This window comes from Diabrotica undecimpunctata, chromosome 4 (genome assembly GCF_040954645.1).
Source record: "Diabrotica undecimpunctata isolate CICGRU chromosome 4, icDiaUnde3, whole genome shotgun sequence".
In the NCBI taxonomy this organism is placed as follows: domain Eukaryota; kingdom Metazoa; phylum Arthropoda; class Insecta; order Coleoptera; family Chrysomelidae; genus Diabrotica; species Diabrotica undecimpunctata.
In genome coordinates, this window is record NC_092806.1 from 120,788,071 (window position 1) to 120,810,894 (window position 22,824).

Below are 22,824 nucleotides of genomic sequence, written 5' to 3' on the forward strand. Positions count from 1 at the left end.
GTGAAAGAAAGGTACAAAATTTTGTTAATATAATTTAGTTAGTGTCATAACAATTTCAATTTTGAAGATAGTTTGTTTAAAGTTTACATTGTCTATAGAATTTAATTAGTTTTATAAGAATATCAAATTAAAGATAGTTTATTTTAATTTTACATTGGCTAGGTTAGATATATATGTGTGTTTCATAATAGTTATAATAAAGATAATTTAAAAAAGTACTTACAAGCTAATTCTTTGAGAACCGCGATAAAAACCCTATATATTATATTATTAAAAATACTCATTGCTCATCATTCAAACAAAAAACACATCATAACAATATATATATATATATATATATATATATATATATATATATATATATATATATATATATATATATATATATATGTATGCATAATTTTTGTATTCTTTCTGTTACTTCAATGTTTTCGTATTTATTTTAATAAGAATTTATATTCATTTTGAAATATTTCAAATTAAGCTAGTATTTTCTATATAAATAAATAACGATTTAAACATTTAAGACCTAAAATAATGTTTCCAAACCATATTACACACTTGTAGTTACAACACAATTGCAAAACATAATTATCTAGTAGGTATGTCTCAATGACTAGTTCCATGATATTGATTATATATATGATGAAACTATCTGGTAAATGGATTTAAGTTTCAGATTTGTATGTGTTCTTTACAACGACTACAGTAATGCCTACTTTAATTTTAATATACGACGATATAAACAATATAAACTTTTTTTTGAAAGACACTTATTACTTCTTAATATTGTTTCGAAAAGTCAGCATGCCTTATTTATTAAATACGTCTTTTTCAATATACTGTAAATTTTAGAATAAACTCTCTTTGGATTTAATCTAGAAATACCTTTTCAAAATACAAAAGTTTAAATTAAAATAAGGCACAGACAGCCTTTAGTTTATAGTATAAGGGTTCCCGCGCACTAGACAGCCTGGCTGCAGCAGCCAGGCTGCGGCAGGCACTAGAACTCCCCGCTGCACCGGCGCTCGCAGTCAAAGCGAGTGAGAATTCTGAAGGGAAATTAATGTGGCTGCCTTCAGTCTCCGCGCACTTGTCGTGTCAGCCAGAGCTATCTCCAACGTTTTTACAGTCACCGCGCACTTGTCGTGTTAGCCTAACTGGCTGCTATATCTGGCTGATCATAGTATGTTGGCTGCTTGGTGTGCGGGTGCCCTTAAATTTGGTGAATATGTTATATCTAATGTCTAATGAATAATGTTATACCTAATGTTGGGTATAACTTATTCCAAATATCTAGGATTACCAAAAACACACTACAAATACCTAGGCTTAATTAAGAAACTCCAATGGATCGACCAAGTCAAACACATTAAGCAGAAACAGGACAATGGCCTTAATTGGCTGAAATATATGTGTAAACAAAATTGGGGAGCAGACCTTTGCATAACTCTCTCTTCTTTTGTACTTAAATTATACTTAGGTGCTGACTTCATCGCCCAACCATGCCATTCTGGCTGAATCTCAAGAACTCACCCTTTGTACACAGTTTTTGGCCACAAAACATACGATTAAATTCGTATCATTCAATAGGTTTTTGATAGATAAACACGGACAACATAGAAAATATAACGAACCCGTTCTGGAAAAGTAAAAATTATTCTCCCTTAGATGAGACTTTAGATGAGAAAAGCGAAATTCACAGTTTTTTGTCGAATCTCATGCCATCGTTTATTGTTTAAGGTCTAACCTGTAATGTTTGTCATAGGGAATACGATAGCTCAGAGATATGTGGAAGAAATTCTGATACTCTACCTTCAGCTTCAACATCAAATCTTCAACATGATAATGCAATTCCACACATTGTAAGGCTCACCATGGACTTGCCCTGGCCCCGGAGCTCCCAAATTTATCCATAAATGAACATATGAGGGGCATGATGGTTCGGAGACTTCTTAATCTTAATTACAAGGGCTTAAAAATAACAAATTCAGGGCATTAGTACAAACTATTGATGGCAGGGTGAAGTCACTCTACAAGATCTGATGCCGAGTCTTTTGTAATATTGAATATTTGATAATATCTCCATCAGGTCTATACACAGAGGTAAGGAAGAAAGCTAATAATACATCAAGCAGATAAGTAATTCAAATTGGATTCAGCAGGAAGGTATAAAGAAATTATAAACTTAAGAGCAGCAAAGGGGTTCTCTCAAAGTGCTATCACCAATGGTATAAGCATAATTATTGATGAACTCATCTATTGACTTAACAGTCAGGGAATATAGATACAATGTTTCGACGTCGATATTGTCTCGCCACTCTGCAGGTACAGACCTAAGAAAGAGCACGACAGACCCACAGGGAAGAAGAAAATCATAAACAATATGGACAAGATGATTTCATCTGGTATACTAGATCTTAGCAGATCAGACCTAAAGTCGGTTAAGGAAACGGTGGCTAGATTCTAGCAACTGCAGAACATCTATAACATAGGTAGAGAAAATGATTGCTAGTGCTGGGAATTCTAAATGGAAAAATAAACCACAATACATATTCTTTGTGAATATAAAATAATTAGTGGCATAAAATAGGCATATACTGAAAAAAATTGTATTAACCCAGAAGATATCCTTACACTCTCCATAAGAAAGTCTGCGGATTTTATCAAAAGCACCAAACGTCTTCCTGGCGTTAATGAGAGGACAAGGAATGGTACAGAGGTTTCACGATTAAGTGTCGGAGACAAGCTGTGGCTCACCTGATTTCTGAAGAAGAAGAGGCAGGAGTATGTAGTGTATTTTTCAGTTAATTCTATTCTTCTTCTTGATGTGCCTTTTTGCAACGAATGTTGGCGATCATCATGGCATTCTTTATCATGTCTGCAATAGCACAGAAAAGCTGCAGGGATGTTGTGTTGAACCAAGTTCTGACGTTATTTAACCAGAATGTTCTTCTTTTTCTTTTTGGACCTTACTTTTTAAATATTTTTTCTTGTAGGATGTTTTGTAGGAGGGCATATCTAGATTATTTCGCATAATGTGTTCCAAGTATTGCAGCTTTCGATTCGATAGTGATCAGTACCTCTCAGTTCTTCCTCATTCTTTTTAGGATCTCCGGATTTAAGACTTGGACAATACACGGGATCTTAATTATTCTCCGATATAGCGACATCTCACATGCTTCCAATATCCTGCAGATGTCTTCGTTCCAGGTCCACGATTCAACAGTATAAAAAAAGGGCAGAGAAGACGTAGCATTGCAGCATTCCTACTTTTATACTTAGACAGAGGTTGTGGCTCTTGAAGAAGGCTCCCTTCCAGTTGAAAGTGGACCTAGTTTACCAATGGACGCTCATTTTTTCTACTGGGATTTGGTTGATGTAGAGTTAACCTCCTATTATCTTTTTCTTGCTAATTAACATGAGCTTTGTCTTATTTATGTTTATATGGAGTCAATATTGTTGACTGCAATACGTGATTTTGTTTATAAAGAGTTGTAGGTCTTGTAGGTTTTCCGCAAATACTATGGTGTCATCTGCATATCTGATGTTATTTAGCCGGTACCCTTTTAAAAGAATGCCTTCTTTTAGTTTCGTGCAAAGCTTCGCTAAATATTCTTTTAGAGTAAAGTTTAATTCCAGTAAAGTTTTCTAAGTCTTTGCAAATCTTGGTTATTAATACCTGCTTTTTCAATATTTGCATCATCTTGGGGTACTGTAGTCGATCAAACACTGTCGTCTCGATATTAACCAGACATACTCAGATGCAGAGACGAAGTTGACGTCTCTGGATCTTTCGAATAAGACGTACTGAGAACAATGCATCTCTCGTACCAACAGCATTTATGAACCCGAACTGGTTGGGTTGGGAAATATCTCAAGAAACAATTTTAGGAGATGACTCATGAGGCTCATCGTGCGGCATTCTTGGCATTTCTTGTCTCCTGGTTTTTTGGAAGTGCAATAAACTCGGACGAGCCATTCTGTTGATTTTTCTCTATAGTTGTATATGTTGTTGAGTATCTTTGTGATTATTGCTATTGAATCGTTGATTCGCATCTCATTTTTGAATATATGACTATTGACTTTTCGACTTATTAAATTTAAAGCAATTAATATAATTAAACAATATCCAATTTTTGTTTATTTATATTTAATATTATTTTGGTGGCGTCAGAAAATTATTTAAAGTATGTAATTCTTTATGATTGTAACAATTAAACAAAATATTTAAGGAATTTTAAAAATTACCGAGATAAGTAGGCTTTACTTAAATAAAGTAAGATTGCACAAGTAATCAGTGAAAACTACTTTATATCAAAAAAATAATATTTAATCGACCGATTAGTACTTTCTTTTTACATTAATGCACACTCGTAATTTCCCAGAAATATTTGTCAATATGATATGTAACAATTTGAAGAACCTATCAATTTAATGTTTAATATTATCCTTAATATTTATTATACGAGGATCAGTTAAAACAGAACGTAACACTTTATGGTACAAATTCAATATCGCAAGATATACAGAAGACAAAAATAACAGGGGGATCTCAAATAAAAAACGGAAATATCAAAGGAAATATGATAAAAAGAACAGAATACAAACTTAGCAAACTTATTATACTTTTTCATCAATACACCAAGGAAATAAGGGTCCAAGAAAAATTGGGAAACAATAACAGCATAATTACTATTTAAATGGGAGTAAGCCACAATTAAAGGTTAAAGTACGTTTATTGAAGTTTCAATTTCCACTTCGGAAACTAAAAGCTACGTGCTGGAAACGCAAGGTAGGCATCAGACTGCCCGACCGACCACGACCAACCGTCCGACGGTGAATAACAGAACATAAATATAGTAAACACAGAACTGCTAGAAAATCAAGACGCTGGCCTCTTAAAATTGTTAACAATAGAACTTTTCTTCTTTTTATTTTTCTTCTTCTTCTTTTTATGTAGACATGACTATATCTGTTTTTCAATGTGCCTCCAGTAAGTTGTCATTCCATCGTTTTAGTGGTCTTCATACTGATCGTCTTCCTGTTGGGAAAGCATCTCTTTACTACTCTATTTGTTGTCCTTCGGCTTATATGATCGTTTCATTCTATTCTTCCATTTCTTACTCAGTTCTTGATGTTCTTCACTTTGCATCTACGTCATATATATGTACTTCTAGTTCTGTACCATAGTGTTTTTATCTCTGCTATTTCTAACATCTTTTTTGTCCTGTGTGTGTGCCAGGTCGTGTTCTGCTGCGTATGTCATTATTGGTCTGATTATTGTTTTGTAAATTCTGCCTTTCATTTCTTTCCCGATATGTTTATTTTCCCATATTGTTTCATTCAGGCAGCTAGCGGCTCTGTTTGCTCTATTTGCTTGATTTTCCACTTCAGTTTCGAGCTTTCCATAGCTATATAATGTGATGCCTAGATATTTAAATTCTGGTATCTTTATTTGGTTCTTACTTTTTTTATTATTTTATCCATAATCGGGTTAGTAAAGGACTTAGGGAGTCTCTCTGTCTTATCCTATTGCAAGCTTCAATAGGGCCTTCTTCTACTTTTACTTTTATTGTGTTGTTTTGACAGATATTTGCAATTGTTTTGATTATTCCTAGAGGCATCTCTCTTGCGTACAATAGGCATTTGACCCGGTCAAATGCCTTCTTAAGGTCCACGAAACATAGATATGCTGGTTTTTTTGTATTTTATCGATTTCTCTTGCACTTGCCTCATTATAAATATAGCGTCCATGCATGAACTTCTCGACCTAAAACCTTGTTGTTCTTCTATTAGTGTTACAAATAATTTCATTCATTTTATTTGTTATTACTTTGGTTGTTAATTTTAGTATTGTGTTTAATAAATTAATTCCTCTGAAACTGTCTGGGTCCAATTGGTCTCCCTTTTTGAAGTGAGGTATTAAGATGTTTGATCTTTATTCTTGAGAAATTCTGTTTTGTTCTATTATTTTTTTGCATTAGTTTTAATAGTTGTTTTGTTAGATCTGATCCCCATTACTTTAGAAGTTCGTTCGGTTTTCTGTCATCTCCTGGTGATTTTCTATTTTTTAATTTCCTTAGTGCTTCCTTTACCTCTTCCTCCTCAATATTTATTTCTTCGTTTGTTGCCACCTCTGAAGTTATTGGTTCATTATCGTCACCTTTAGCATATAGGGATCGAAAGTAGTCTACCCATGTTTTCTTCTAAATGTGTTTTGTTGTTATTAGTTCGTTTATCTCTTTTCTTTGCCTTTTGTGCCCCCTTTTCTTCACGTTTTGTCTTCACTTCCTCTCTAAACTATGGTGTTTTCTTTTTTAATATGTTCGGTATCGTATTCGTTACTTTCCTCTCTCCAAGTAATTCTGTTGCTGCGGTAATTATGCTATTTTTAAGTTTTTCCCAGCTTTCCTTGATTCTATCGTTTTCTAATTATTTTATTCTATTTTATTCCCAGCGATCTTCTCTGATATTCTTTTTCTGTATATGTATTCCGTGGATTCCGTATTTAGTCCATCGACTTTGATTTTTGTTTGTGTTGGCGCCGATTATTTTCGATGGATGTATAACTCTGTTGGTTATGTTATAACATAATCTATCATAGATCTTTGTCCACGGGTGTTATTAACAGTATTAGGCTTTGTAGTCAAAAAATGTGTTGTTTATTGTAAGTTCGATATTCGTGCAGAAGGTTATTATCAGTTCTCCATTTTCGTTTTTAACATCTTCGTTATGTTTTTGCTTAATTCCGTGTATTACTTGATTGCCTTTTCGAGCGTCAAAATTTTCCAATATTATCATCTTTTTGTCAATTACTTGGTGTAATTGGTCATACACTCCGATAATGTTCAGGTTTTCCTTCTCTGTTCTTATTTTTGCTGTTACAATCCTTTCTGATATGTATTGAGACACTTTGATTTGATTGTGGTACCTTTGGTGCATTAGTAAGGGTACACCTTCCTTGGACCAGGTTTCCTTTTGCTACTCCACTGTAGATTAGTACAATAACAATAGAACTCGTTAAAATTAATTCCATGGTTCTATGTAAAGGTAGTGATACCAGAGAAAAGAAATTAATACCCAACAGAAGGCCATTTCTAAAAAAACCTTAGTGCAGACCTAGTTACTCTTTTGATGAGAGAACGGCTGGGAATTCAAACTTTGTCAAAAAAACTCTGAGCTGTTATAGAAAGAAATTTGGATATGGAGCCTGAAGTACCTAATGTAGACCAAAGGTAATCTTCTTTAGGTAGATGCGCTTTTTGCACAGGCAAACAAGACAGAAAATGGAGGATAACGTACAAGAAGTGAAAAAAAAAATACATATGTCTGAACCCTCAGTCAAAAGTGTGCCCAGATTGCATTAACGAAAACTAATAATTAATAAATATGTTTAATAATGCGAAACCATTATATACAACAATTTTGTACTTTTCTAAATATATTTGATTTTTTGAAAACAAGTATTTTATATTTGGGGTACACCTGTACCCCGGGTAGTAAAATAAGACAATTTGTGAAGGGTAGTAATACGGGGTTAAGCAATACAATTGTTAAATAATACAATTTACGTTTAAAATTCTGTGTTTGTGTTTATTTGTAAACGAAATTTATTATTTTTATTGGGAATTAGCCACATTGTTTAAATAAGTTTCAATTTCGATTTCCAATTCGGATATGTTTTTCCACATTAATGTTTTGTATTTTGACAACAACTTTCAAAATGGAAACTGAAAGGCCAAAATAAACTTGTGGCTTATTTCCAATAAAAATATTAACCTGCATTTAGATTTCACAAGAAAAGAGCTTCATAACACTATTTATATAAGCAATTTAGATTTATTTTAAACGTCAACTTGAACTAACTTTAAATTATTATTGTCACGGTTAATTATTATTTTAAAATATTATTACTATATATTTGTTATTTAAATAGATTGTCAGGAAATGTCGTTTTAAATATTCATATATTTTCTGTATATTTTTGAAATAAATATTAAGGTTAAATGGCTTTATATTACTTCCGCCATAGTTAGAAAACTATGCCTATAAACAAAAGAAAACAGTATATCAATATTGACTGATATTGTCATAAATATTAATTAATTATTTAAACAAAGTTTGCAAAACGTTCTAAAATAGAAAAACACTACAGCATATTATTTTATTTCTTATCATATCGTATCATACCACAAAACACAACATAATAATTGTTGGAAATCTAAGTACCTACGTCAAATTGAAAAAAGCGACAAGAAAAAACTTTTGTGATTCAGCCCAGAAGTTTTGAGCAGTTAGGTTGTGATTTTATTTTGGATCAATTTTTGCACTTTTTTAAGGTGCTAGTACAGATCAGAAGCCTAAAAATGCATACTAAAACAAATCTCAGCTACTTTATTAGATATGAACATGATTTTTTTTAGTATTATTTTATCTTTGAGTTGCACAAAAAAAATTTTTTTTAGTTCCCATGAATAGCTCGTTTTCTAGAGTGCGCCTAGGTTAACATCTCAAAAAAAAAATTGTCCGTTGGCGGCCACTAATTCCAGTATTGGTACATCTTAAACAAAAAATTCATACCATCAACCACTTTTTTTTCTTTTCAAGAAGTTGAAAAAATCGATTTTTTTACCAATTTTTGAATGTCAAAATTAATTTTTCGACTTTTTTTTCCAAAATGTGGTTCATTCTCCTATAAGGATGTTATTTTAATTAATCCTGACTACTTTTTTTGAGATGTTAATTGAGGCGCCCTCTAGAAAACCCTCTAGCGCCCTCTTTTTAGTTCATAGGATATAAAAATAAAAATTTTTTATGTTTAATTCAAAGATAAAATTGATGATGATTATTTAAAAATCATGTTTGATTCTAATATTTCATATTCCTATCTAATAAAGGATCTGAGAATTGTTTTTTTTTGAAAATATGCATTTTTAGCTTTCTAATCTGTACTAGTACCTTAAATCGATCTATTGGTAGCCGTACACAAATATCACAATTTGATAAATTCTAAAGTAGAAAATGAAGAATTGAGTAAAATATACACATGGCTATAGTATAAAGAATAAATACAGTATAAAGAATAAGTAAAATCCGTCAGGTACTATTTTCGTTGGGAATAAGCCACAATATAAGTATAAAATAAGTTTATTTTTAGCGTTTCGGTATCTACTTCGGAAATCGTTCTCAAAATACAAATATTACAAACAAAAATACAAACAAAATCCAATCAGAGTTCCTAACACCCTGCATTCCTAAATAATATAAACGACAGAGAAGATAATAACATTTACCATGGAAAAGCAATATAGTAACACACTACATTTCCTGCAATCTTTCCTACAACTCAATCCACAACATCAATATTAAAATAGGAATCATTAAATCCTTATACGATAGAGCCAAAATTGCGTGTTCTAACGAAAATTCGTTCTTAGAGGAGAAACATTTGTTAACATCTGTTTTATTAAAAAATTAATAAGTATTCCTTGTCGTTTATAAATAAGGAATTTTTAAAAATAGACCGAATGGAACAGAACAACTTAGAACGGGATCCTACAACATTTACAAGAAATAATAGGAGGAAAATAACAATACCATATATAAAAGGATTATCGGAAAAACTTATAACGATAGGAAATATATTCAACATGTCAACAACATTTAAAACAACAGACAGATTAAGACCTATTTTATCTAAAACTAAACCTAACAATGAACAAGAAAGATTTATTACAACCATTAAACGATAATTTGCTGAATTTAAATGCGGTTGTAGTAACACCAACGATGCTGAGAGCTCTGGAAGGCCAAATGATGTAGTAATACCTGGCACATAGAATAGCACTGAATACAAATAAAACAAAAATCATGATGGTAAGCAAGAACAAGATTGAGGAAGACAGTGTTTAAGCTAAAGGAAAACTTTTAGGCAGGGTGCACAGATATCAGTACTTAGGTGGTGAACTAAATGAAGAATGGGATAGAAGTACGGAAATAAAACGGCGTATTAAGATAGCTAGAAGTGCTTTTAATAAGATGAAAGCAATATTATGCAATGAACAACTTAACATCGAAATTAGAACTAGAGTATTGAGATGCTACGTGTTCTCTGTCCTGTTGTATGGAGTTGAGGCCTGGGCAATTACAGAGGCGACACAGAAAAAACTCATTAACTTTGAAATGTGGTGTTATCGAAGAATGTGGAAAATATCTTGGACACAATATATAACAACTGCGGAAACGCTACGAAGAATCAAAAAAGATAAAGAAATACTTAACACTATAAAGAAAAGAAAAATGGGCTACTTTAGTCACATACTAAGAAACGAGAAATATGAATTGATGCGGCTGGTCATACAAGGGAAGGTGGAGGCAAAAAAGTACCGGGAAGAAGACACACGTCTTGGCTGAAGAATCTGAAACAATGGAGTGCGAAAACGTCAACGTGGGAACTTTTCAGAATGGCTGCATATAGAGTCAAATGGGCCATGATGATCGCCAATGTCCTTAGGGATGGGGCACGTTAAGAAGAAGAATGTATATAGATAGAGTCCTACTAGGAAATCTGAAGTATCTGGAGTAATATGAAAATATTTTCCTTCTGTTTCTCACAACTGTGTCAAAATTGCTCATTTTTATGTTTCTGAGTGTAAATATAACAGAAAGATCTGTTGAGATGTGTTATTCTTTTTTCTTCTTGAGTGGATTAGTTCCAGGTTAATTTTTTTCAAAGCTAATATATTAAGAGTTATTACTAATGCAAATTTTCATTTTAAAACTCTATTTGCTTCGAATTAGTTTGACGTTGTGTCTTGAATTTTTATCGCTAATAAAATTTAGTATTTAAATTTTTATTAATCATTTTAGATTATCGTATTCTACTTTAAAATCTAAGCACGTATAATATGCGTCGATGTTTAAATTTACATAGATATAAGAGCTGAAAATGTATAAAGCACCACCGATAAAATAAGTTGATAAAAATCTTGATAAAAAAATAATATTGTTCATTTATAACGAGCCATTGAAAAAAAAAGCCTAATTAGGGCAAGCTTAAAGTTGCGATCTGACAGAACATGGAGGCGGATTCTTCATCGGCAAACATACATAATAGAAAAAGACAAAATATAAAAATGGAAACCGACGTAACCTGGAATACCGTTTTTACCCTCAATATTTGTGGTTTACGATCCCTGGGATAGAGCAAAACTGTCTATTTACGGGCTAAGCGCGCAGTCCGGTCATTTGACGGTAAATGCACGTACTTACCCCCCAACTCTTCCGATGTGACTAGGGATAGGTATGGCCAGTGTCGTGGTAATTTTATCATGGATTGAATGTCAAAACTAAATTAAACCCTCGATACTCGAGGGTTTATCAAAATGCTCAATTCGGGTGGTTATCAAAAAGTAGGTAAATATTTATTAATTTCATATTAACATGGGGTATCAACCGTGTTCTCTTTCCTTTTCGCTATCTATTTTCTATTTTTCTTTGCCGACGTGAACCCGCGAAGAGCTCTTTTCCACGTTCTGTGAGATGTCGGCATTAGAATAAGGTTCACTTCTTTTGGATGTTTATCACTCCCACACAAGGAATTCACAATAAATATAAATAAGTAACATATATAGGTCATTTATTTATCAGTAATATAATAAACTTTATTAACAAGGTCGTCCAATTTTTTTTTTAATTTAGATCTGGATACAATATGTGAACACATAATTTTTTTCATATTAAATTGAAATTAGAGTAACATAGTAATACAAAATTTACTTTAAAATACCAAAGTCGCAGTGACTCAATAATTGATACGGCAATATCTCTATTATGGTATATGATCACACCGATATTTGCAATTGTTTTAATGTATACTGGAGGTTTTCATATGAACATTTTACGAGGGTAATTTTTTTAATTCGGTCACATAGAAATCAAAAAATCATTGCTGACTATTTTGATTCAAATTCGAAAATCACAGCTGATTATTAAGTACGTAAGAATACATATAGAATCTGAATATCAGTACATTCCGTATTGAAAAAAAAAAACAGAACAAAGATAGCTAATATAGAGAAGAAGTAAAGCTCACAGCACCCTAATATATTTTGCAAAGTCTAAGACAAGAGTCAGTACAATTTCTTTATAAATAATGAAGACTGGCTGCAAAAATATAACATTGAAGAAGAAAATACGGAGACTTTATTCGAAGGTTTAAAGAAAACCGTTGACAGTGCAGCAAAAGAATTACGAGGAGAAGAGGAAAACAAAAAACAGCCAGAATGGTAGTAAGAAGATTTAGCATCTGTCATAGTAGACAAAAATAACGCCTATTTTGCGTGGTTAGTTTCACAAGAAGAAGAGGATAAAAAATCATACGTAAAAGAAAAGGGTCACAATGAAAAAATACATATGGAAAAGAAAATGCGTCAAATAAACAGATATATGGGAGAAACAGAGGTATTCGAAGCCTGGAAGGGTTTAAGAAAAAATGAAAACTTATTTTTTCTTCACTCACTTATTTATCCTTCATAAAAATGAAAGAATAAAAGAGCATTAAAAAAATTTGCCAACTGAGGAGAGACCAGAATTTATGGTAAGAAACGAATTTGATTATCAAGAAAATACTGAGAAAATAGAACAGATTACTAAAAAAGAAATTAAAAAAGATCTAAAGGTTTGAAAAATGAGAAAGCAGAAGGACCTTCTTTTATATGTTCAGATCAGCTAATCGAAAAAATTGCAGATATTTTTAATAAATGTCTTATGAATGAAGAGAGCATCCCAAAACATTAGCAGATATCATTCAACAGTTCAATATATAAGAAAGGTTGTTAAAAAGTTGGGAAATTATAAAGACATTAGCGTAACCAGTTTTATAGGGGGGCTGTAAACTAGAATTTAAAAAAATAATTTTAAAATGTATTTTCCACACATCGGAGAACAAAGCGGTTCTCCCACTGGTACATACTCTTTGGGTAATACATTCGTACAACAACTGGTAGAAAAAATAGTGGACAGAAATTTAAAACTCACCCTATGTTTATAGACTTTGTTATTTAAGGTGCTTCAGAACACTGGTTTAAATAATGTATATGTAAAACCCCTGGAGAAGATATATAACAAACCAATTAACAGTATCAAAATGGAACAATCTGTCCCAACAATTCGAAACATTTAAATGTTTAAAACAAGAATGTTGCCCTTCTTCTACTCTGTTTAAAAACTACACCCAAAGAGCTGTTGATATATGGAGAGAAAAGTGTTCGAAAAATGGGAATTGATGTCGAAAAAGACTGCCTGTATACCTTGATGTTTAAAGATGACCAGATAGTAATCACGAATGAGGTGTCATAGCATTTATAACCAGGAAGCTAATCGAAGAGTATACCAAATGGGGGTTAAAGAAAAACATAAAAAGCGGAGGATCTGGTAGTGGGTGGACAACCAGGAGACATTCCAATCGAAAATGGGATTATTATATTATTAATATTATTAAGGCGCATACATATCTAGGAACTTATTATTAGAAAATTATACGAGAACAAGTAGCCATACAACAGCTAAACTCTCTATTATCACAACATATGACGCATAATGTTGGTAAATAACATTAAGAAATAATCATAGATTTAAAGCGCTAGAAATGGATGTTCTAAAAAGATGTAAAATTTATCGGTTTGACCATATCCGAAACGAAGAAATTATAGAATGCTAAAAAGTAAAAATTACCATTGATGACAGACTAGCATCCCTGCAATTACTTTAGTATGGATACCTAAAACGAATGGCCGATGAACTATGGCCTAAAAAGATCTTCTGTTAATTGGACATTCTTCTGGATATTCTGTTTAATTTTAGTTTAACACCGATGGTGTGTTGCCAATGGAATCATAGGTATCCAATCATAAAATAATAAATGATTTTACAATTAAAAATAATATCTTTAATAAATATTGTTATAAATCACGGTATACATTTTACTCTGTATTTATATTGTTACTGGCTATCAAGTGTATATTTTACATTGAATATACTTTACAAACTTCACAAAAATTCATTTAGTACTTTACCGTTTTTTTACTTTGTTTTAAAAAACTTAAGTATTGAATTCATAATTGGTGTGTATTTTATTCACTTTTGCCCCACCCCAAGAGAGCATGTTAGTCAAATATAAAGCAAGCTACTTAAGTAAAGCTAGCCTAATCATAATTTGTAGAGTATTAAAATTAATAATTTTGTAATGTTAGAATGTGACCAATGCAAAAATGAAAAGTTTTTTCGGGTTGTTAATTAGTGATAAATAATAAAATTAGATGTTTCAATCTATATCTAGTTACAGATGAGATTTAAGTATTCCTGCTTTTATACTGTCGTACTAAACAATATTAATTAAAAGTTGCTCTGTTGAATATCTTATTTACTTAATTGTCCCAAAAATATTTGTTACAAATGTAGCATAAAACACCGAAACAAATTCTTAATCTTTTTGCGTCTTTGAGATTCATAATATAAATATTTTGGGGTCTGTTTATAATAAATAAACTGCTCTTTAGTTTGATTTTGGTTCCGCCTAGATATTTACCCCAGTCCCCTTCAAAAAGGAATCCTTATCCTCGACCTTGCCCTTCAGCCAAAACACGAGTAGCCGTTCGCAAACGTTTAAATTTTTTTGCTTATCCTATCTCCAAGCCCATTAACTGTTCAGTCCCCCCCCTTTGGCCCCCTATAAGCAAATAATATTGTTACAAAAAGAGAGACTTAACCTAACTTTACATTGACAATGTCAAACCATAAATGTCACGTCATTCAGCTTTGCTAATACCGACCCGTAAAAATCAACAACTCCATAGCCTTTTTAAATTACAATTTTTTGCATTGGCTTCGCTTTGCATCGATGGCTTTACATTTATTAAATAAATTACCAATAAATATGATACATACTATTTATACGGCATCAAAAATAGTTATCTTCTTCTTCTTCTTCTTCTTCCTCTTTATAAACAATTCTGCTTGTTAATTGGCGGATTAATACCTCTATGGAAGGTTGTCACTTCATCTTTTGGGCGGTCGTCCGATACTTCTTCTGCCGATTGGTCACTTATCTCGTGCTATTTTGACGACACGGGTCTCCTCCATTCGGCTTATGTGGTTATTCCATTCTTTTTTTCTATTTTGTGTCCATTCATTTTTACACTGTACGTTACATTTTCTTCTAATGTCTTCACTTCTCTTTCAATCTCTCAGCGTATTTCCTGTAATTCTTCCCAGTCTTCTCATGTCTATCGTTTCCAGTAGCCTTTGCGTTGTGGCTGTTTTGGGTCTTGTTTCTGAGGCGTATTTCATTATTGGTCTTACACTATCTTCATAAATTCTTGACTTCATCTCAGTGTTTCGCCATATAGTATTATTAAGGCATCCTGCCAGTCTATTTGCTTTTTGTACTTGATCTCTCACTTCTTTGTCCAGGTTTCTATAACCATACAGTGTAATTCCCAGGTATTTTATTTCCATTACTTGTTTAATACTGATGCCATCAATTTCTATTTTACATTTGGTTGGTTTTTTACTGACTACTATTGTTTTAGTTTTCTGAGATGAGATATGAGAGTTGTCATATTAAATTCTTTTGCTCTTATATTAAATCTGTGGACCAGTCTTTGCAAACAATCTTCATCTTGGGCTATCAATATTGCGTCGTCTGCGTAACAGAGTATTTTGATTTCTTTGTTTCCCATTTTGTATTCTCTTCCTTTGTTAACGGTTTTGATGATTTCATCCATGATCAAATTGAAGACCATGGGGCTCAATGAATCTCCTAGGTCTTATTTCGCTGCCTATTTCTATAGGTTTTGTAAGTTGTCCATCTATTCGGATTTCCATTTTGTTGTTATGGTCGATGTTATCGATAGTTTTTATAATATTTAGGAAAAGTTCTCTATTATACATAAGATGCATTACATATTTGAGTCTTACTCTGTCAAACGCTTTCTTTAGGCCAATCAGACACAGAAATGCTGGTCTATTATACTCTAGTGATTAGTCAGTAATTTGTTTTATAACGAATATTGCATCTGTACACGATGTTCCACTACGAAAACCCTGTTCTTCATCTGCTAAACTTGTCCTCTGATTTATTATGTTAATAGTTTAATAAAAATAGTTATGTAGAAGTATAATGGAACTCATCATAACATGGCGCCGAATGTTGCCAAAAATAACAAAGGGAAAGGGGGAAAACTTAAGGGACCGATTTTTTACGAAGATTGAGTTTTCCGATTAGACCACAATATACAAAATAACAAAATAAAAAACCAACAACATAGAATAGACGAAAATAAGTTAGATCCCGTAAATCTTGACAACTTGAGTAATGAAAAAAGCAAACTAGCAAAAAATGTTAGAAAGTTCTAAGAATTTTTTTAATAACTAACTGTTATGTCTATGTAATTATTCAATAAGATCATTAAATATTAGTGTAAAGTCCAAGGTATTATAAATTGAACCGTAAACGTACGTAACTCAAAAGGACCAGTTGATTATAAGAATGATCAAGAATTTAATGGCAAAGTTGCATGTCACCATATATCTTACAAATAGAAAACAACTGGACAGCTGCAAAAAAAAATAATCTCGTTTTCGTACTCCCAATTTAATACCAAGATAATCAAAACATCTTTATATAAAAATTGTAAAGAAAATGTTTTAAATAATTCCCGAAAGTAGAAGAGAATAAATAGAAATAGAAAACAGAAATAAAAAACGTTGATGACAATAGAAAACATTGAAATATGAGTTTATACAAATTAGGAATTTTACGTTAAGGAATTCGTAATTACACATGCACTTAAAAGATGTGAATTACATTTTTTGCTTTATATCTAAAAGATACATTTATCTGTGTCGTTTATTTTAAAAATGGTGTAATTTCTATATTATAAAAAAAATAGTTTACACAATGGAAATCCATTTACGAGTAATCCTAACTTTTATTATAAAGGTAAATTAACCACATCATTTACACTATAATCTCATAGTTACTTGTTTACTCAAGGAACCGAAACTACAAATTTTCCATATAAAAATAAATTGAGTCGCTTTCATTACGAAGTATTCTACGAGTACTATCCGTAATATGTACGATTTTATTAAAGAAAATATGAAAGTGAAATTTGATGCATTCAAATGATTCTGCGAGAAAAAACGGGCAAACTTTTCATTTAAAAAAGATACCAAAAATTATGTACTATATTAGGCTACCATAAAATTTGGTAAAGTATTGTTTTATCAATAATACAAGATGTACTTGTATATATGGGCCAACTTGATTTTGGAAAATAAATTTTCCCGTGGTAATGCAAGATATATATGATTCAATATTTGAAAATGTATTCGGCAATCGGCCTTAAAAATCATGTAATCATGTATTGCGATTCTTTCAATGGACAAAACGGAACTATCAAGATAAATCGTTTCTTTCGAAGCTCGTAAATATGATATAACATTAAAACCATTGACGGAATGTTTTTGATTTGGAACTTATCTTTTTCCAAATAAAGATTTTGTAGTATTGAAGTACGATATTCATCGAGACAAAATCAAGTGCTTCAATTATAAAGAAATCATCCTACTTAATACGGCGTATAAAAACTTATCGAATATTCAGAATCGTTTGAAATAAACAATGGCCTAAAACAAGATGACGCACTGTTACTTATTAAACACAACATTAAAATTGACAACCAAAGTGATAACAAATAAACTGAATGAAATTATAACACTAGCAGAAAAACAACAATATTGCTCTATTTATAACGAGGCAAGTGCAAGAGAAATCATTGGAATGAAACAAACCGATGTTTCGTGGACCTTAAGAAGGCATTTGACTGGGTCAAGTTACGTCAATGGGACGTCAAACAGATATATCGCGTTGTCCAAGAAAGCCTAAGATGGTCTGGTGATGTTGATGGGCTTCCTAATAACCGCCAGGTTAATATGAGAGGAAGGCCTTAAACGGCCCAGATACGATACGGTCTATCGGACAACTAGTACAACTCGATACGACTGTTTGAACGATAATCGTAAAGTGTGTGGTTTTGTAGTTCAACCTGTCCTACTATCAGTTGAATCGTACGGAAAGTATGGCATGCTTAAAAGTCTGTCGTCAAACTCGTTTTAATGAACGATTTGTGGATACGATATCAGCGCACTAAGAAGTAATACAGTGCCAGAAAATGCCAAAAATTATATTAATAATTACAAACCCAATTAACCAAACGAAAATTTATTAACTTGACATATTTTTTTGTTTTGTTTAATTTTATAAATCTGATTTTCAGCAAAAAAGTACGAAGCTTTATTTAACAAACTCATATTATGTAGAAATAAATATTATGATCTCGAATGTTGTAATATGAATTTCCAGTTAGCAAATATCTTAACCGTAACAGTTAGCTTTCGTAGGTAATTCTTGAAGTCTATTGGTTGTCTGATGGGTAGTTCGTTAAGTAAATTCATATGTGAATAACCTTAACTGTCTTTGCACCAACTTGTTATTGATAGCATCAGAACTGTTAACTATTTCGAAACGGTTGGTGTCATGATAAAGAATTTGATACTGCGCTAGTTGTACTCGTACTATCGGTAGTACAAAAAATTGTATTATCTGTGGCCCAGTTTAGGATGTTCAACAATGCGGTGGATAGATAACATGTGGTCATGTCTAAGAACCATGGGACTGCCCACCGACCCAACAATCATGGGCGATCGTATGAGATGGAAGCAAGTTATGCAGTCAGAAAAGACCCACTCTGGATTATAGTTCTACGAGAAGAAGTAGATATTCACCAGTATGGGCACATTTATGACAGACGAAATGTTGATATAAAAAAATATTAAAATGCAAAGAAGCTCCTTTAAAATATATTCTATCACAAATATAGAAAAAACACGGACTAAATTCCACATGGTGGCAGCTTGAAATGAATGATTTATTTGATTATTATTTTATAGAGACACTTAGTTTCGAGATAAGCTTTTATAGAGTTATCTAAAAAGCATATCTAAGGAAGTGACTAAAGATACCTCGAAAGCTATCTTTGTACGGCATCGAAATTATTAATACTTGGTACACTTGAGATACTTTGATATTTGGTTATGACTGATGGTGACAGATTACTTAAAAAGGTTTGTTATTAATACATTGAAAATATATTTTTTTTTTATAAAAAAAGAAATATAATATAACGAAATAGAGATATATGAAAACTACAGAAAAACAATTAAATTGCCACTATTCTGGATAGTATTGTCATTTTTCAGATTAAAGATTACCTTACATTACAATGGAATATGATATCTAATAATATCGAATAGTTACTAATCAGAAATCTATCGTTAACGATTATCATAGAAACGTACCAAAATCATTATGAAATTATGTTGGAGAGTTAGTTATACTTAAAAATAATATCTATTGATGAGTCAAGTTTTCAATATAATTAGGATTGAATACATAAAATGTATTATTTTCAAAGCCAGAAATTATAATAGATATAAGGAATATAAAGGCTTGTGTGAATTTTGTTTGTTTTTGTATCAATCCTTTTTTCAAAACAATCCCACTGTTATAGATTGTATCATAATACTTTCTTATATATATTTCTTTCTTAGGTCTACTTGCTATTATGCTAAATTCAGTACTGAATTAGGTAATAAAAATATTGTATCTATAAATTAGATGCGCGCGTCGAATCAGTACTAAAAATTAGAGCATGTTCTAATCTCTTGTACTAAAAACGATGAAATATTAAAATATTATTGTTCATTCGTAAAAAAATTCTACATGCCAAAGGGTCTTCTAATAATAATTCTTTATTCAACATATTTAATATTCCTTTGAATAATCCTCTTCTCCCGATCCATTTTTTCTCCACAAACGCTTTTTTTAAGAAGTGTATGCTTTTTTCTTAAGGATCATTAGTACTTACAGCTACTGCATATAATTTTAACTTCTTTTCACCATTATTATTTACCTATGTGTTTTGTTTACCCTAGTCCTAAAATAATCTTCATTGTTACGTTATCAATACAAAATTGGTAGAGCACATGTATACATGCTAAGTAAAATTAAGCTTGTTGTAAACACAAACCCACATTTTTCATACTCAAGTCGCGCAACTAACTGATATTTTTAGTACTGAAATTAGCATAATGGCAAGCGGACTTTACATATCACAATACTAATATTTCTTCGAGAAATACTTATTTCTCGAAGGAATAGGAAATACCTATTCTTACTAACAAAGGTCGAGATTTCGTTCATCATCATCCAGCCTCAAGAGTCCACTGCTGAACATAGGCCTCTTCCTCATGTTTCCAACCCCGTCTATCTTGCGCCGCTCTTATCCAGTTTTTATTGAGTCTTCTTAAATCGTCAGTCCATCTTGTAGGTGGTCGACCGACGCTTCTCTTGTCTTCCCTTGGTCTCCATTCCAATAACCTCTTTGTCCATCGCCCATCTGTCATTCTGGCTATGTGTCCTGCCCATCTCCATTTTAGTCTGGCTATCTTCTCGATGATGTCAGTCACTCCGGTTCTTCTCCTAATGTCTTCGTTGGTTATTCTGTCTCGCAGAGTTATTCCTAACATGGACCGCTCCATTCTTCTTTGCATGACTCTCAGTTTGGTAGCTGCTACTTTTGTTAAGGTAAGTGTTTCTGCTCCGTACGTCAAGACTGGGAGGACGCACTGATCAAATACCTTTCTCTTTAGGCATGTGGGCAGCTCACTTTTAAAAGTTTCTCTCAGTTTTCCAAATGCTGCCCACCCAAGGCCGATTCTTCTCTTCAGTTCATGAGTCTGGTTATCCCTGCCAATCATAATTTCATGTCCTAGGTATTTGTATCTATCTACGAGTTCTATTTCTTTCCCACCAATACTGATGTTCTGGTTGGGTACCAAATTGGTCATGATTTTTGTTTTCGAGATATTTATATTTAAACCTACATTTTCTGTAGCCACAACGAGTTCCTGTACCATCTCTCTTGCCATACCTAGATCTTCAGCTATTATAAGTATATCATCGGCGAAACGTAAGTTGTTTAGATATTCTCCATCTATTTTTATTCCCTTTGTCATCCAATTGAAATTCTTAAACGCATGTTCTAGCACCGTAATAAAAAGTTTAGGTGACATTGGGTCTCCTTGTCTAACCCCCCGTTCTATTTTTATGCGATTACTGTTAGTATGTAATCTGACAGTGGTTGTTGCCTGCAGGTATATTTTGTATAATAATTTAGTATCTCTATAATCTAGCCTGCATTCTTTAAGCGCCTGTAATATTTTGCTTAGCTCAACTGTGTCAAAGGCTTTGTGAAAATCGATAAGTATTAGAACTAGAGGTTTATTGTATTCCACTGCTTTCTCTATTAGGGTTTTTATACTTTGTAGATGGTCATTTGTTCCGTAACTTTCTCGGAATCCTGCCTGTTCCCTTGGTTGATAAGTCTCTAATTTTCTTTCCATTCTCTTAACTAGTATTCGCATAAACAACTTATATATATATACATATATATATGGCTGAGGAGGCTAATCGGTCTGTAATTCTCTAAATTTGCTTTGTCTCCTGCTTTGTGTAATAGAATCATAGTAGCGTTGTTCCAGTCTGTTGGAATATTGGCGCTGTGAAGGCAGATATTGAAAAGTTGTTTAATTTTTTCAAGTAATACATCCCCTCCAATTTTTAGTGCTTCTGATACTATTCCATCTTCACCCGGGGTTCGATTATTTTTCATTTTCTTCAGGGCTTCTTTGATTTCTGATTTTGTTATATCGGGCATTAAATCTGATCCTTGGTTTAATACCCCAGTTTTTAGTGTAATTGGAGGTTCCGTATTGTTATCTTTTTTTTCGAGATTTCGTTAAATGTCTTTTAAGTTTAATACTTTATAAATCTCTCAAATTGTTTTCAAACTGCACACCTGCAGACAATTTTTTATTTACATAATACCCAAAGTGGTAATGTCATCCGTCGGTATTTTAGTTTAAGTTTTATTTTTTCGTTAGAAGTTAGTTTCGTAACATAGGCTAAAAACTGTAAGAAATCGTTTGCATAAATCAAGTCTCCACAGTCGTAGAGCACTCATACATATTTCTCTTTCCAGGAAAATCGCGATACGAAATTGGAAAAAAATTAAAAATTTCAAAACGGGGATAAAAATATTTGTGCAATAGTTTTATTTTAAAACAAAAAATAAATTTGGGTTTTATTTAGATTTTTGACAAGTAAGGATGTGGACAAAATCTGTAAATGTAAACTGAATAAAATAAATTTAGAAAGGTTCTATGTGCAGAGGTTTCACACTGATGGTATGGAGAGTAATATAATATGTAGCAAAACCGATCTTATTTTTCCAAATCGCTTCATCAAATTTCCTAACAAATTTATATTTTTTATCTAAGTAAATTAAGAAAAATCTGTTTATAAAAATATCCTTGACTTTTCCTATGTGTGTAGACAGCAGTTCTATAAATATATAGCAAACCTCAAAAGAGAGAAAGAATTCCAAGCATTCTATAAGAAAGTTAACATCAACAGAAAAGGCAAGACAAGTCAATGCAGAATTTAGAATTTAGGCCTATTAATGACAAGGAAATATATACTGAATAGATGGGTGGACTACTTTAACCAGGCACTTAATATAGAGGAGGAAGAAAAAATCTGGAAGACAAAAGATATGAGATAAGGGGAATAGACGAGAGGGAAGAGGAACCACTATAGATTCTTGAAGTTAAAGATAGTAAAAAGTAAAAAACTAG

At 32.1% G+C, this 22,824-nt stretch overlaps 1 protein-coding gene across 1 annotated transcript in view; it reads right to left on the bottom strand.

Moving 5' to 3' along the window:
- Window positions 1-22,824, bottom strand: part of LOC140439934 (facilitated trehalose transporter Tret1-like) — an 88,031-nt gene that overhangs the window by 60,924 nt on the left and 4,283 nt on the right. The window lies entirely within an intron of this gene.